Below are 17,195 nucleotides of genomic sequence, written 5' to 3' on the forward strand. Positions count from 1 at the left end.
CTTTGGTCACTGTCATTCTGGTATAAGAAATTAGAGAATATGTTTGTTTGAAACGTCAGTTTTTGTAAACACGAGTTAGAAGATGTAATGTAGATGAATGGTGTTACAGACTATTTAAACTGTTTGAGTAACAAATAGACATTTCCTTGAATTATTTTGACACAATTTACTGTGAAATTTCTTTTTTTCTTTTGCTGATATTTCTAGATTCCTTGTGCAGACAATAAAAAAAAAAAGGCCTTTCTTTTTTGTCAGGGCTCATTATTTAACTCATACAACACTGATGTTTTCTAGAATACTAATATTTCCGAGATATGAAATGAATGCTAAACGAAAGGTATGTTTCCATCTTAACCACATCAGAAGGAGACATGAAGATCTGAGCCTCTTTACACAGTGTAAGAAAAGAGGAAAATATAAATATATATTACGGTGTTTTAGTCCTTAGTTTTAAAAGATCTTTATATAAATCTACTTTACTGGGTGTATGTGCATGTCCGTGTGTGTGTGTGTGTGCGCTGTGTGTGTGTGTTTGAAGCAAATGACATGAGGTACAGAGGAAAAAATTACAAGACTTGGGTAGAGGAGACCAGGCTGACTATAGAGGAGGAAGTGGGCTTGAGAGCAAAGATACCAGGTTAGTTAGGTCCTCCAGGGTCACATCATGGAAAGGCTTTGAAAGGCAGCGGAGGAAAATACTGACATAAAACTACTGCACTTGATCTTAGCCAAAAGGGCGAGAAGTGAAACAGACATAAAACTACTGGATACAGGATATATCTATTGATAAGTGTAAATTTTGGACTCACCAAGTGCAAAGAGACTCAAAGTTACAGGAATCAGAATCAAGACATAAGGAGGGTTAAGAAGCTAAAAAGTTAAAAACAAACAAAATAAACATAAAACCCGTTGGAATGAGGTGGCATGGTCGGAGGATAAATAGAGATGGGGGAAGACTGATAAGTATAGAAGAGGAGTTCACTGATAATAATGAAAATGTTTTGATGGCCAAAATATTGATAGAAGGCCCTGGGAAAATGATAGAGTTCTGATCAAATTGTACTTTTGAGCCAAAAAGCCCAAGATAGCTATGAGGGTGAGAAACCAGGCACCAGAGCCTGCACTCTGATTAGCGATAGATGCCTCTAAAAACACTGCTAGGAAGGGTACATTGAGCTCAGATTCCTAGGCTTGGAGAAAAGAGACATGAGTCTGAGTATTATTTCACCTACTGTCTAGCTGATTCCCTATCAGCAATTCAGTCAGCATTCTGACTGAATGTCGTGATTCCCCAAAGATTGGATTAGTGAAAATAATGATCATGGGTAACAAGTATCGAGTATGTACTACATGCCAGACAGCATTCTAATGTTCTACACGCATTAAATCATTTAATCCTCACAATCATCCCATCACTTTAAAGATGAGGAGACTGAAGAAGTTGAGTAATTTGCCCAAGATCACACAATGAGAAACTAACAGAGATGTGCTTTGACCCCAAGCACTTCTTTTGTATTGCTTAAGTCCTTAACAACCACTTATCAGATGACCTCTGCCGTACTTTCCAGGGGTAAAATCCAGTAATTCTAAAGAAATAGAGCAGAAATTAAAAAATATATATATGTGTATATATATACATGTATATATACACATATATACATATATATAAAATATACATATATAGCAAATTAAAGATGACATAACATTTGCAAAAGAACAACAGTACAAAGATTACAATTAACATGAATAGATAAAACTCTTTTTAAAATTGGAAATAATCATACTCAAGTCTTGACATGCTGTCTATTACTGACAAATGGAGGTGAGATAAAAGATACTTAGGATGATTTACTCTTTTAAAACGATTCAGGTCAGACCAATAGGATTTTGAGAAACAGAATGTGTGATGTCCTAGGAGGTCCAAGCCACCAGTCATATTAGGTTTTGAGGACATTTTCATTATTTAATTTTTGTAGATTTTAATTTTGAGAAGTGTACTCTATAAACATAGTAAACAGTTATAAGCCATTGAAAAGGAGAGTATATGTTTGTAATTTAGTGATATATAAAGATTTCCATGAAATATTGTTGAGAGTATTCAACATCTCATAAAGAATAGTCATCAGAACATTAAACAGTGGCTATTTTGAGGTAATAGGAATTGGACCTTTAGGTCCTTTTTTCTTTATGTTTTCTGCATTATTGGGTTTGTAAAAATTCAGAGCATCTATTCTTTTTATAAATCTGAAAAACAGGGAGTTTTATGTTTGGGGTCAAAAAAACACACCAAAACTATGCTGAAGAGCTCAAGCTTCAGCCCTGTAGTCAGCAGGTGGAAGCTGGTGGTAGATACTGAATGGAGAAGAACTGCTTAAAAGACAACTTAGATTCATAGAGAGGACAAATGACCAGCCTGGAGTTTATAAACAAGATAGTGTTCACTTGCAAAAACAAATCTTGAGATTTAATACATATGAAAAATACATATATAATACAGCAAATTGGGGCGCCTGGGTGTCTCAGTGGGTTAAGCGGTTGCCTTTGGCTCAGGTCATGATCCCAGGATCCTGGAACTGAGTTCCACATCTGGTTCCCTGCTGAGAAGAAAGACTGCTTCTCCCTCTCCCTTTGCCTGCCCCTCTGCCTACTTGTTCTCTCTCTCTGTCAAATACAAATAAAATCTTTGAAAAAAAAATACAGCAAATTGACAAAAATTTCAGAAATTGCTCCACCAGTTTCTTAGAAGAATACAATATAAGATAATAATTAATCTGCCCATTTAGAATTGCCTAATATTCACTATACTCAATAATATCAAATATTTCCTTCACTTAATGCCTATCTATATTATGACCAAGGGATGTTCTTTTCATTTAATTAATCATTTCTTTTTCCTTATTATACCCTTTCTTGCAGTTGCTAGAGAATCTCATAAAATGCACCTTTATTCCCAACTAGCAAAACCCTTAAAGTGATTTGCGTATATTTCTATGGGATATAAATAAATGAAAGCCATAACACAGTAAATAATTATAATGAGATTGAACAAAAACTGGCTTCCTGACAGGTACCATTTAGTGAATTGCTATTTCAATGCCCTAAACAGTCACCTGAGTTAATTCAATTTTCATATTGTTTAATATTTGTCTTTAAAATCACTCTGCAGAGAATGGGGAACTGGCTCCCGGTCTCAACTCCACAGGATGGTATAGTCTGAACATTCTCATTTATTTAATTTTGCTATTTAAAAATATTCTACTATTATGACCAAGAATCTATTAAGAACTACATGCAGAATTATTTAATTTTAAAGGCATATAATGACCAAACCTGTAGTCTTGGGAGAACTGGAAAATATTAGAAAGAAATATTAAGAAAGAATATGAAAATAAGAGAAATTTATTTTTTAACATGGCTCTGCTACTGTCTTTTAAGCTTTATAAGTCGTGAACATATATTAACTTTTAGTTATGAATTATGACTGTTTTGAAAAAACATTATTTGTCATAAACAGAGGACATAAAGCACTGCTGCCCTCGATCACGCACTCATTTGACTCATGGCGCAGTCTTGAATAATTTTAAACCAAACATGACTGCGGCAATCAATTTTCGTCCAATTTATTGGGCATGAGTTAAAGCCAATTAAAAAACCATTTTTGGTGCAATTCAAGGGGAAAATGTATAAACCCATGAAAAACAGATTTCAGTCCTAGACATGAGTCATCACTATTCTAAAAAGTGGTGTCAGTCCCAAATCAGAAAGAACAAATCCTAAAATTGCATATTCCACACTGGAAACTGCATTTCTCAGCAATGATTTTATATAATTTTTAGTATTTTTTGATAAGAAATTAACCTGGAAGAAAAAAGTAGGCTCTTCTAACATTGTGTCACTTCTGAATATTTTTTAGCCATGAAATTAGAAGGTAGTTTACTACCTTGAGTTTCTGAATTAAGACCTAAAGTAGAAAGCCGTCTATGACTTTTATACAAAGAAAGCAAAACAGTTGACCTATAATTTTAAAGAATCCTTTACCTATTAGACCATATCTCCTTTCACATGAAATATAGCAGCTCTCTTTTAGGGCCATGAAATGAAACAATCCCTGTACACTCTGGATAATCTTAGGATAATCAAACAACAAAATGGGAGCTTCTAGGTTAGAAATTATAGCTATAAAATACAGCCATGCATTTTCAATCTGTGTATTTAAAAGGCCTTCTCAGGCTTGTAGTGGTTCATAGTATTCAAGCAGACGTGGATTCTGGTTCTGCCTCTCCCATATCTGTGGTATATGATTTTAGTCACATTCCCCGACCTCTCCAAGCCTCAAATTTTTCACCAGTAAAATGAGTACTATACAAATAAAAGCCACCTTTTAGGGTTATTGTAAGCACTACGTGGAAAAGTATTTGTCAAGGGCTTAGGAGAATGCCTGGCACAGAGAGACTCTTCAGTGATGGTTAGAACTGGTGAGAGGAAAGCCTGAGGTTCTCACTCATAGCTGCGGATCGAAGCCTCAATCTACCGGGGAGGCTCTTTTAAAGTACAGAGACCTGGTCTGTATCCCAGGATGTCTGCTTAGTAATTCTGAGGTGAGGTCTAAGTTTACATATTTATGAAAACCCCCACAGATGATTCTGATGAACCAGTGATTTAAAACAAAACTAAACAAAACAGTACAAATTTTCAGTTGCTCAGTTAACTTGCAGTTAAAGTGTGGCTTGTGGGGCGCCTGGGTGGCTCAGTGAGTTAAAGCCTCTGCCTTCAGCTCAGGTCATGTTCCCAGGGTCCTGGGATGGAGACCCACATCGGGCTCTCTGCTCAGCAGGGAGCCTGCCTTCCCTTCTTCTCTCTCTGCCTGCCTCTCTGCCTAATTGTGATCTCTGTCTGTCAAATAAATAAATAAAATTTTTAAAAAATTAAAAAATATAAAATAAAGTGTGGCTTGTGTGGCTCTCTGTTGAGCAGATTAATTGGAATAATTATCAAATCTCTACTTTGTATTATTCTGGAAGACACTTAACAGGGAGACTTTTAAAAGATTTGATTTACATTCATATGTCTGTGAGGTCACAGAGTAAACCTGATTTTCCACCATTTCCTGTCATATTGAAGAAAAGATGTGTAAGATGGCCCTGGGAAATTTCAGTCATTCCATTGGCATGGGTACGTTTTAGTGTTTACTATAGCTTGTAGCTTTTACTTCTATTTAATAAACATAGAGAGATAAGGCAGGGTTTTTTTTTTCAGTTATATTTTTCTGTTGAGTGAGTTCATTTCTAACTGTCCTATTTCAAGATAAGTAAGCAGTCTCCACAGTGATAGAGATCAAGGAGTGCCACATGGTTAAGAAAAGCAGCTATCAGAAAAATATTCATATTGGCCTGACATGACCACCCTACAAGTTATTCACCATGATTGTTTAACAAAAGTGAGGACATTTTCCCTGTAAGTCACTTCTAAATATCAACTGGGGGGGGGGCTTTCCTTCATATCTTCCCATTAGTGGAGAATAATTTATTAGATTAACAACCTGATAGGAAAGAGATATTGTCCTAGGAGACCCTGGGTTTGAACAATATAAGTAAAGGGACAGCACAACCCTAAGGAAACAAAGGATGGCCAGGTCCCAGAGGTATCAGGAGAAGGTGATGGAATGGTGAAAAACCAATCACAGAGTTTTCACTATTTTTGCCTAGAACAGCTCTAGGCACAGTTGGTATATTCTCAGACTTATGACTTTTATAGGCCTTGTTAGTAAGAAATCAAAGTTATGTAAGCCCTGGCATATTTCTGCACAGGAATCCAAAAAAATTCTAATACTGTCCCACCACCAGATAGAGTTTTTAATTCAGAGAGTTTTCAGAGAGCATGCCATTAATACACCCTTTCCCTGGATCTAAGAAAGCAAAATTGCATAGGTGACCTAAGATTGAGAAAATATTCATTCTCTGGGAACATTTTTAGCCTGACCCTAGGGTTTAGAAAGGATTCTTAGAGTCTAGCTCTAATTCCAACATCATGCATTGGCAAGCTATTGGTAAATCCAGGTGTTAAAATTCTGATGAAGGAGTTGGTATCCCCAGATTCCAGGTTTGTTTTGTTTTGTTTTTTTAAGATTTTATTTATTTGACAGAAAGAGAGCAAGCAAACATAAGTAAGGGGAGCAGTAGGCAGAGGGAGAAGCAGGACCCTTGTTGAGCAGGAAGCCTGATATGGGGCCGGATCCCAGGATCCTGGGATCATTACCTGAGCTGAAGGCAGCTGCTTAACCAACTGAGCCACCCAGGCGCCCCAACCCAAATTCCAGTTTTAAAATTGTGAACTCTGTTTCTATATATAAAATAAGATGATATTATTTATTTTTCTTCCTTTATGAGGTTATTGTGAAGTCAAAATAAAATTACATGTATGAAAACAGGAATTTTTTTTTATTGTTATGGCATAAGAATTGAGAGGAAAATAACTTTGTTAATGTATAGAACTTTCTGGCAAATTATCCAAAAGGCTTTCAGGAACATATTTCCTTTTTCTTATTAAGTAAACTTTTTTCCCTTTTTCAATATGATTTCACAGAAGTTTCAAAATTAGGTTGTAAAATAACAACTCTGTGTTAAAACTTCAAAAGCTGAAATTGCCTGAAACTTGCAGAACTATAATGGAACATAAAAATGAAAATCTGTAAAAAATAAAAATAAAAATAAAATCTTCCATCTTCTTTGTTTATGAAAATTATGTTTTATCTGAGTCTACCCTTAGACAATTGGTTTCTAAAACATGCTCTTTGAAATTTTGGAAGAGATAGCTCTTTCAGAATTTTTCATTGAACCACCAGAGAACTGCTTTCTCACAGCTGGAAACTTAGATAGCAGATGAATCTGGATACTTTTCTATTCCCCTGGGTAAGAGTTCAATGACCCTCACTGCGCCATCAGGACAGCCAGCAATATATGTGGTCAGGAACATATTCCAATACAAGCCAATTCCAAAACCACCCCTCCACATAGCCCCTAGGACCAGGGAACAGATAACTCAGAGCCCCATGACACCTGAATGGGAAGATGCTCTATCTGTTGAGGAAAATCAACCTTCATAAGCATCTGCTTTCGGACCCAAGATCAGAACATAAGGCTTATATGACCATAAGGATTCTTTGAAGGACTTCTGTTGTTGGTCTCAGGATTTGGTATCTGAAACTTATCAATATCGCCCCCAGCCCCAATTTTTTACATTATATAGGAAATTACTCTTTCACTTCAGATGCATTTCTGAGTCTCTCTTAGTAGAAAGCTACATAACTTTCATTTTTAATTTATAGAAAGAACAAGCAAAAAGAATATTTCAGCATAGCTGTCACTGCAGTACTATTTACTGTATCCACTAGAGGACTCCTCTCAGAATGGCTCAAAATATCTCCCCTCTCATTCCCTGTGGCCTCTGGCATTTGATGCTCAACTAACTCTTGAGTTGGGCCACTGGCTACACATCAGTGTTAGAATGAAAACATTCCCCCTACTTTACACCTCCTGCTAGTTCAATAAAGTAATGTTTAAATAACTGAACTGGCTTCAATGAACTGTACTTGCCATTTTTTCCTCCTTCTTAGCTAGATAAAATGGAGATAATTATGAAGTGGATGAGCAGGTTTAATGAAAGCCAGTTTCTTTTGGTATACTCCTGAAGCAGCAATCATCATCTGTTTGGCTTTTGAAGAGCAACAATTATAATCACTTAAACCCCCAAGGGGAACAAAAATAGAATTTACATTAGCATATAAAATATACAGCTGGATTGGGCAAGCCTATAAAATTCTGGGGAAATCATTCTAATCTGAATGCTATTCAAACTCACAAGTAAAATGAGTTCAAGAGTATTTTACATGCTTCCTTCCTATAAAATAATACATATAACAATGTTGAGAGGATTTTCCTAAAAATGAACAGAAAGAAATAAAAAATTGTTTCCAGGAGAAAATCCCAGCAAGAATGCATTGTCAAGATATCAGAAAGCAAAATGCATAATGACATTCACATGAAGTACTAATCACTCTTAAGTGAAGATTTTTTAGGCAATTGGGAGTTTAAGAAAGAAAAATAGGGTGGTTTCAGTCGGATCAATGATGAAACTTAATCCTAAGTAAAGAAAATTTCAGATTAATAGTACTTCCCTTCTCCAATGTAAATGTGAAAGCAACACAAAGGAAAGTGAAATCACTTAAGTTGATGCCCTATTGTTATAAAGCAGAACTCTTTTTTCTATTTTAAAACATTTTCATATCATTTCCTCTCAACCGCTTTCTTACACCTCCTCTTCTAATTCTAGCCTAGATCACAGGCAATCTCCCTCACCATTTATGTTATTTAATTACTTTTGCTTTTGTGTGCCTTTCACGGTTTGCAATATACTTCTTTCTCAACTCCCTCCCCCCTCCCTCGGCCTTTGGTAGAGCATGGAAGAATAAAAATGGAGCCTGTGCTTTATCCATTATGCTACCAGCAACAAAACACTAACATAATCAATATATTAAAGGCTTGCCTGGCTGTGCACATTTGTCAAAGGCAGTGTATCTGAGAAATTACACTAATGTATCTTAAAAAATTCAGCATCCTACATAGAAAACTTGCTCTCCCTCATCTTAAGCACATATCAAATATCAAAATGTAAAAGCTAGAAAAATATAGACCGTCTTTTTTTTCTTTCTTTCTTTTTTATTCTTAGACTGTATCTTTCTTTATATCATTTGGAGGTCCAGTATTACATTTTTTTTTAAAGATTTTGTTTATTTATTTGACAGACAGAGATCACAAGTAGGCAGAGAGGCAGGCAGAGAGAGAGAAGGGGAAGCAGACTCCCTGCTGAGCAGAGACCCCGATGTGGGGCACAATCCCAAGACTCTGAGAACATGACCTGAGCTGAAGGCAGAGGCTTTAACCCACTGAGCCACTCAGGCGCCCCCAGTATTACACTTTTTTAATGAAAAAAAAAAAAAAAAGTCAGTGTGCAAAACTTCACCTCCACTGAGACGCACTTCCTGAATACCCCAGCTCAAGCAAACTGCCAGCAAATTGGTGCTAGTTTCCTCTGCGCTCCGAAAAGCACTTTGTACATAGCTCGGATAGCAATGATCTCACTCCATTATAACCATTTGTTGACATGTCTGTCTCCTACACTGACTGTGCATTGCTTGATAGCAAAGCCATCTCTCCCAGCGGGGTATTCCCGGCTCTAGCACTGAGCCTAATACCTAGTAAGCATGCTATGATGTTTGTTGAGTAATATATACCATTAATTTATATTGCAGGATACACCAAAATGCTATGTTGTCTAGGATAAGAACTAAACATATTAAATACCATCTCTGGGGGCGCCTGAGTAGCTTAGTGGGTTAAGCCTCTACCTTCTGCTCAGGTCATGATCTCAGGGCTCTGGGATCAAGACCTGAATTGGGATCTCTGTTCAGCAGGGAGCCTGCTTCTCCCACTTCTCTCTCTGCCTGCTGTTCTGCGTACTTGTGATCTCTCTCTCTCTTTGTCAAAATAAATAAAATCTTAAATAAATAAATAAATAAATAAATACCATCTCTGCCATAACACCAAATTTAATGGTGATAAATTAAGCACTGAGAAATTAGAAATTCAGAAGTGTAGATTTCTAAAGCAATCTTTACTCTCATTATCCTTAACAAAGGAGAGTGGTGATTTTTTGACATTTTATTAAATATTTATGTGTCCTGTGGTTCATTATTTTTATTGGAAACACTCAAAAAGCTGAGTTCTCGGTTCTTAGTGGTAATGACCTCAGATTTCATTAACTGTATATTTCTATTTAAAAAATCCATTAAAACACTGTCTTCTCAACCTTTGTCAATGTCTGTCAGGTGTGGTGGTATCTAGCTTGTATTACTTTGCTCTTTCCTGTAAACCCTTCATGCTCTGAGAAGCTTTGAAAATCCATAACATACAACTTTACTTTGAACACAAAATGTAATAATTTCATGTTTAAAAGAATTTAAAAGGATTATTGAGGTGCAAAGCTTGAAGGCTTCCAGAACTTATAAAAGAATTATCTTAAGGTCCTGTCATTCTTTTCCTACTTTAAACATAGTCCACACCTCCTAATTTTTCAAGTGAAATTAACATTTTGTATGAAGTTAAGGGAAAGCAATAGTGATGATATAGAAGAGAATAGACTCAACAGGCTTATCCTAAAATACTCAAGATTTTTAGTTAATAATAAATATAGTTAAGGTACTTTTCATTAGATAAAATTCAGTTTTATGGTATTATTCCATAATTTAAAACTGAAAAGCTGCTTTAATAAGTTTTCTCTTTTGCTTCATACTAATGAAACCCTCACTTTAAATATATGTATATTTACTTTATATATATATATATATATACACCTGTGTACTTTGATGAGTTTGAAGGGTAAGAAAATTGTCTTAATACAGTTCTGTGATTTTAATACATAGTAATATAATGTAAATTTTCAAATCAAGAATAAAACAAAGTTATACAAATATTGTATTAACTATGATAAAAAACTGAGATTGAATTTTATTTAAAGTGAGGTAAGTAACTAGAATTAATTTTCAGAGGGTGATAATCCAAGAATCTGTCAAGGCATGGTCTCCAAGGTCAAAGTGAAATCCAGCTGAGTTATATGTGACCAACAGCTAGAATATTGCCAGGTTGAAACACTCAAGCCCCACAGTTCTCTGATTGTTAACATGGTTCTTAAAAATCAAAAGTTATCAGACTTTTTAAAAAAAGCTACTGGAACTCTTATAATAATTGGGGCTTAAACATGATAGATTTATGGGGTGCCTGGCTAGCTCAGTCAGTAGGGTGTGTTACTCTTGATCTTGGAGTTGTGAGTTTGAGTCCCATGTTGGGTGCAGAGATTACTTAAAAATAAAATCTTTGAAGAAAATAAAAGTAAATATGATAGATCTGGATGATTTCACTTTATAAAAGGATGACACAAATCAGACCAATTAATTTCTAAAAAGTTCTTCCCTTGACAAGAACATAAATTCAAATGCTCTTTAACATGTGAGCTCTGTGCATTTTAAAAAAGTAACCCAATTTAAAAAAATGTTTACACTAAACAACTCAGGAGACCATTTATTGAATAACATGCAGACAGAGTTATTCTGAGTACTTTCATTTCTTCTCAGGTGAAAGTGAAAACTCGAGGAGTTTTCTGTTCAATGGAAATGATGTCCTTAAATATTTTTTCATGGGTACTTAAGGGAACTTGAATGGGTTCTCATCTCCATTTTTGCAGATTCAAGTTAATAAATAAGCAAACCAGAGCAGATGCAATATCTGTGTCCCAATCTCTTAGGTTCAAGGATTTCATAAATAAAAAAAGAGTACAATTAGAGCTTTTTAAAGGGATTCTTTTTCTAATATTTGAAAGTCTATCATCTTGCATATTTAAAAAGGAATCAAATAATGGGATCTCATTTGAAAATTCTATTTTCTTTTTTTTAATTTAGTTTTATTTTTTCAGTGTTCCAAGATTCATTGTTTATGCACCGTACCCAGTGATTCATGCTATACGTGCCCTCCTTAGTACCTACCATTCTACATCACTTTTTTTTTTCTACATCACTTTCTATATGTCTCTTTAGTTAACTAAATCAGGGCAGTTTAAAAGTTCACAAGATAGTTACAGCAGAAGTTAATTGATTATAGGTATTATCAAGGCAAACTTACTTTAAAAATACCTAAGTATGGCAAAAGATAATTAAATGATTTGCCACTTATCAAATCATGTAACATTTCATTACTTAGACAAATATTATTATATTCAAAGTTTCAAAGTTTAAAATGAAAAATTAAAGAGCATTTTAAGTTGGTAAAATTAAAAAAAAATAACTCTACTTATTTGATTGTAAATCCTCTTTTAAGGAAAACTAATTTTGCAGTTAGGTTTTCCTTTTAGTAAGTAGGCATTGTTGGTACTTATTTGAAAATACTTTTGTCATTATAATTGATTTAATCTTGCTTTCCTTTTGCTTGTTTTTGGGGTGGGATGGAGAATGCAATAAGTTCTCCATAATTATTGTCCCAAGAGAGAAACAACCAACAAATTAGCCCAATGTACTTTCACCCAATTTGGGAGTTATGATTAGGAATATTTCACTAAGCTTTATTTCTTCAAAACGTTTTATCAAAGAAAGTGCCAAGATTAAGGGTAATCATTCCTACCTTGGGAATTTGTGGAGATCATGTGGGTTTTACGTGGAGGGTCTCTTTAAATTCAGAAAATTATCTCATATTTTCTATTATTTGATTTTCATTTTGTTTGATTTTAGACCAAGTTTCAATAGATCTGATTCAAATGCTCATTAAGCTGACTGGCCTTACTCTACTTAGTTGCTAGGCATAATAAAACCTACCTCCTAGTGTGTTTTGAAGATTAACTAAGATAATACATATAAAGCACTCACATATGAGTGGATTCACGCCTGGATCATGGCAGGTAGACAACAAATGTTAACTATTAAAGTTAACTTCTTAGCTGCTTTAGATTATCTACTTATAAAAGGTATACATTCAGTTTAATACTAATTAGAAGTAAGAAATGAAGGTTATTTTTGAATTGTTAAAATCATAATACCATTTCAGCAATTCCTTTTTTGCTTGTTTGATTGCAAGCACATTTCATGTCCTAGATAGTTACAAGAGATAAAATGTTCAATGTAATATTAGATGACCCTAGCTGCAACTGACCTGCACTCCCTACATCTATCCCATCTATTTTGCTCCTTTACATATGATTCCTATTTACATAAAGTGAGTCAATGTTATGGGAAGCAATGACAATTTCTATGAGAATATTGCTTAGTTGAAAACACTTAGAATTTTGTTATTATGAATATTATAAGTTTTCTGCTTTCATAAAATTTATGGAAAATATCAGAACATGGCCGCTGTATTTCTAATAAGCTAATGACATCTAATTAGAACACGGAGGAAAGAAATGATTATAGTATTACATTCTGATATAAAGAAATTTCCTATTGAGAAAATTTAGTAAATCTAAAATTGCCAAGGAACTGTGGTATTAGGGAGGGAAAGTGCCAGGAATGTATGGCACTAAATAATCTATGTTTATAAGCTATTAAACCATATGCACCATTATTAATTACCACTTAGACAACTTTAAATTACCCAAGTTATTTTAAATAATAAGTTTTATGAATGTCTTCAAGTAAAACAGTATTTTCAATGTGTAGATGAAAAGTTATAGTAAAGTTGAGGGCTTAGTTGAGATTATGAGTATTATCAAATAGTTCAGATTAAAGTTGTTTTCCCCCAAGTATCCTAGTGATCTAACTTTGCATCTATCTAGGCCATAAATTTACTTGCAAATATCTGTACAGCAGTAGTAGTGAATTCTTACTTTGTTTATATTCCTTATAGAAATACAGTTTAAGATGTTCATTAAAAAAAAAAAAAAAAGGCCAAAAACCCAGGCAGTACCAATATAGATTAAGATTAATCGCAAAACAGAATAGGTATGACAGTTAAGTATAATGGTCCAAAATAAATTACAGAGTTAAAAATATTGTTAGTTGACTATAGTCCAAGAATATCAATACAAAAAAAAGCAAAATTCCCAATTGAAACTCTTGCTACTACAAATATATAAAATACTATATTCTAATGTAGCCCCTTCTAAAAAAATATTTTTTCAAAGTTCCACTGACTTGACTCTGCTTGTACCAACAGATGAGTAGTTTAGTTAGCCATTGGGTTTTTAAAGTCCCAAACAGAAAACTTTTTAAAGAAGGTGATCGCAAATGGCAAGACTAACAGCAACAGTGGTGATTTCACTTTCCTTTGATAGTTACTGGTAAATTCCAACAACTTCATGAAGAAGAGACCAAAAATAAATCAGTTGTTAAATTAAGTTATTAAATGATAATGCCCAACAAAATTCATGAACTCTGTTGCAATGTAATCAGCTTAAAAAGTTATTTTCTGTGTTTTTTTTGTGATCAGAGGAAGTTTGTAATGACTTATAGGTTTAGATTAGAAAAATGCAAGCATATGCAATTATACTGCATACATAATTATAAAAAATAATGATAATTAAGAATGGTTTCAACAAAACATGAATACCATTCCTCTCAGGGGGCATTTTTGTTTCCATTCCGTCCTTCAAATGAGAAAACTCAGATGGCCTTGCCTCACCAGAGAACCTGCAGGTCCAAACAGCCCTTGACAAATTAAAAGGTAACCAGATTCACAAACAGAAAAAGTTAAGAGTACTGAGCACTGCTAATGTTTTTTTTTTTGTTTTGTTTTGTTTTTTGTTTAAGTCAGAGCTGGCCAATTTAGAGTTTTCCAGAGGAAAGGTTGACCCTTTTACCAAACTTGAAATGGTTAAGCATACTACAAATACTAAGTTGCATAGCTATTCTCAGAAAGTGAATGAGATAAAGGGACAAAACTCAGAAATCCTTCTCTGGAACACACCTCCCATTTTTAAACAGTAAAAAAGGATTAGGAGAGGAGGTTGGGGCAGGGCCCTTAAATAAATCTGTACTCTTTAGTTTAAAAGGAGAGAGGACAAGGAGAAGAGAAGGTAGAAGTGGGAAGTGGGATGGTAAGCAATTCTTTTCTCCAGCCTCAAACCTTTTTAGGATTACAGCTTTCCAAATGTATTATTTTGCCATCCCTAAGTGTTTAGAATTTGCCTAAGAATGATGGCTTCTAATGTTGCTACCTGAGAAGATGGAAGGAGGAGGTCTACCAGGACAGGTGAGGGCACAGCAGTAGTTGTAGTGATTGAGGATGACCCCATTGTTCTTTTTCTCCTTAAGGATTTAGATCAGGAAGACCCGGCTACTGTGCTGAGTTCAGGAAGTCAGAGCTGCATGCTCTTTTAGAAACCAGACAATAACCTTGTTCCCTTCACCTCCCTCCCCTGCCCCTCGACCCTGCAGACTGCCAACTCTCACCCACTTTAAATGCATCAAGCCCATCACCATCCCAAGAGAATCAACCGGATAAATGCAGAACATCTCTACTGACCACAGTTAAAGGAAAAACAAAATTAGAACTACTGTTTTTTGTTTGTTTCGCCACCCCCTCTTCCCAGCCCCGAGCCCTTTGTGTGTGATGATTCCCCTTCAAACCACCCACAGACCAAATATACGAGAAGAAATGGTAATTTTTGGTTTAAAAGTTCACTTACCACAGCAACCTCATATTGCTTTGTCATGCTTTTTGCACTTAATTTTTCAAAACTGCTTGTGCAGGGCGCAGAACTGGGAAGGCAGGACTAAAGTATCTCTAGTAATCACAACAAAGAGGAGAGAACATTCACCAATCAGAATTACATTTAAACGCACAAACCTCAGAGCAAGACGCAGGGTTCACACCACAGGAGGGAGAGGGTGGAGGTGGAAAAAGCCAAGCTTACAAAACAAAAGGTAAAGGGGAGAGTTGAGTGGTTGGAGGGCAAATTGATCTAAGCCATCTTTGGACTGAGGACTGCCTTAAAACCACCACCACCATCACCCACCCGCCCGCCCTCGCCCGCCGCGCTCCCAGCGCCCCAGCGATTACCCGAGTGACTGCACTTGCCTCCAGCCAGCACAACTGCAGGACAGGAATGCCCCATCTAAGTTCACTAGCCCTGTCACAGTCTTCCACTGCCTGATGGGTTCGTTCAGGAAAACACTTCTAGAGGCATCCATCCACTTGAGGTCTGGGTTTGGCTGCTTCTGCCGGGCTGCTGCGAGCAGCTGCTAGGATCGTTGCCGTAGCGTTCCTGCCTCATTCGCGCTGCACAATAGTCCCGGCTGGGTGCACCTCATTAAGCCAGCCTGAGAGCCCCAGGAGCAGGGCAAGCCGTGTGACAGCGCAGCCCCTTTGTAATGACTGTGTGATGGATGCAACCGGAGGGTGGGGTCTGGGTGGGTCAAAACTGTTAATGACAGTATGTATCATTCTGTCTGTCCTCCAGGAGAGGGAAGCCCCCTGCCCTCCCCCTAGGTCGGTTCCTCTCTCTCTCTCTCTCTCTCTCTCTCTCTCTCTCACACACACACACACACACACACACACACACTCCTTCCAAACCCCCCCGCCCCGCCATGGCATTTTCTGCAGTCAGCGTTCAAAAAAACTATGAAAACCATCGAGTCATTTCTAGCTCAGTAGATCATGGACAGCGATTTTATCCAAACACTTCAGGAAACAGAAGATCCTAAAATCGAAAATAGGGGCGCAGGAAGGACAAGAAGAGCGGGCGGGGTGGGTGCGGGATCGAGCGGGATATTAACTGGCGGATAGTTTGCAACTGTGAGTCAACTCGCACCACCAGCTCCACCCGGCTCCGCGAGGCGCGGGACAGCGCTTCCGCGCGCACCGCGTTGCTCTCGAGCCCAGGGACTGTCAAGGGGGCGGCGGGGCGAGGAGGGAAAGAAAAGCAACCCGAGAGGCACCCAGGCTGGGGAGGACCCTGCCGGAGGGGGTCTTGTACTCTGACCGCGCTCAGCCTGTGGGGGAGGAACCTGGCACCCAGACCGACAGCCCACCTGGCCAGGGAGGGGCTGCCAGGGTGCTGGAATGAATTCCGGGGTCCGATACGCCGGGTCTGGTGAAGGGTTGGGTCCCGGGCTGGTGGGTATCCCTAGGGCCAACGCCCCCCTTCGGGTTCACTGTTCCAGGTGCTCCTGTGCCGGGGAGCACCGCCCCTGCAGGTGCGCAGCGAAGTCACCAACTCCCGGACTCGACCCCCGACCTCTTCCCTCTCGCCCACCTACAGACCTGACACCTCTTCCTGCCTCACTCCGTTCTCGGCCTCGCCCTCGCTGCCCCCGGCAGGCGGAAAGCACTAAAAATGCCTCTCCTTTTGCACACTTTGTGGAGTCTTGGATCTTTGCTTCCCTGACTTCCTTTAGTCCTGTTGAAAACGTCCACGGATACACTTTTATTCCTCTTTCAATTTTGTTAATGTTCAGAAGAATCCAATTCACAAACACTGATTTTTTTTTTTTTTCAAGTACAGTGAAGTCTCACAGGGCTTTAATTTCCCTATGTGGACAAATAGACCATTATTTTACAGGTCAGCGTTCTACTTCCAACTTACTGCGATGCTGTGTACTCTTGATGTGGCTACAAAGCACCTGTTCCAAACTACCTGAGCGATACCTCCAAAACCGC

At 37.1% G+C, this 17,195-nt stretch overlaps 1 protein-coding gene across 1 annotated transcript in view; it reads right to left on the reverse strand.

The window, feature by feature from the left end:
* ELAVL2 (ELAV like RNA binding protein 2) overlaps window positions 1-15,302 on the reverse strand; it is a 168,322-nt gene extending 153,020 nt beyond the window's left edge. Inside the window, exon 1 of the mRNA XM_045079675.1 lies at window positions 15,223-15,302. The gene's annotated coding sequence lies outside the window, so the exon portion shown is untranslated. The remainder of the gene's footprint in view (window positions 1-15,222) is intronic.
* Between the last annotated feature and the right edge of the window lie 1,893 nt (window positions 15,303-17,195).

This window comes from Mustela putorius, unplaced genomic scaffold (assembly GCF_011764305.1).
Source record: "Mustela putorius furo isolate JIRA1106 unplaced genomic scaffold, ASM1176430v1.1 tig00000421_pilon_pilon_pilon, whole genome shotgun sequence".
NCBI lineage: Eukaryota > Metazoa > Chordata > Mammalia > Carnivora > Mustelidae > Mustela > Mustela putorius.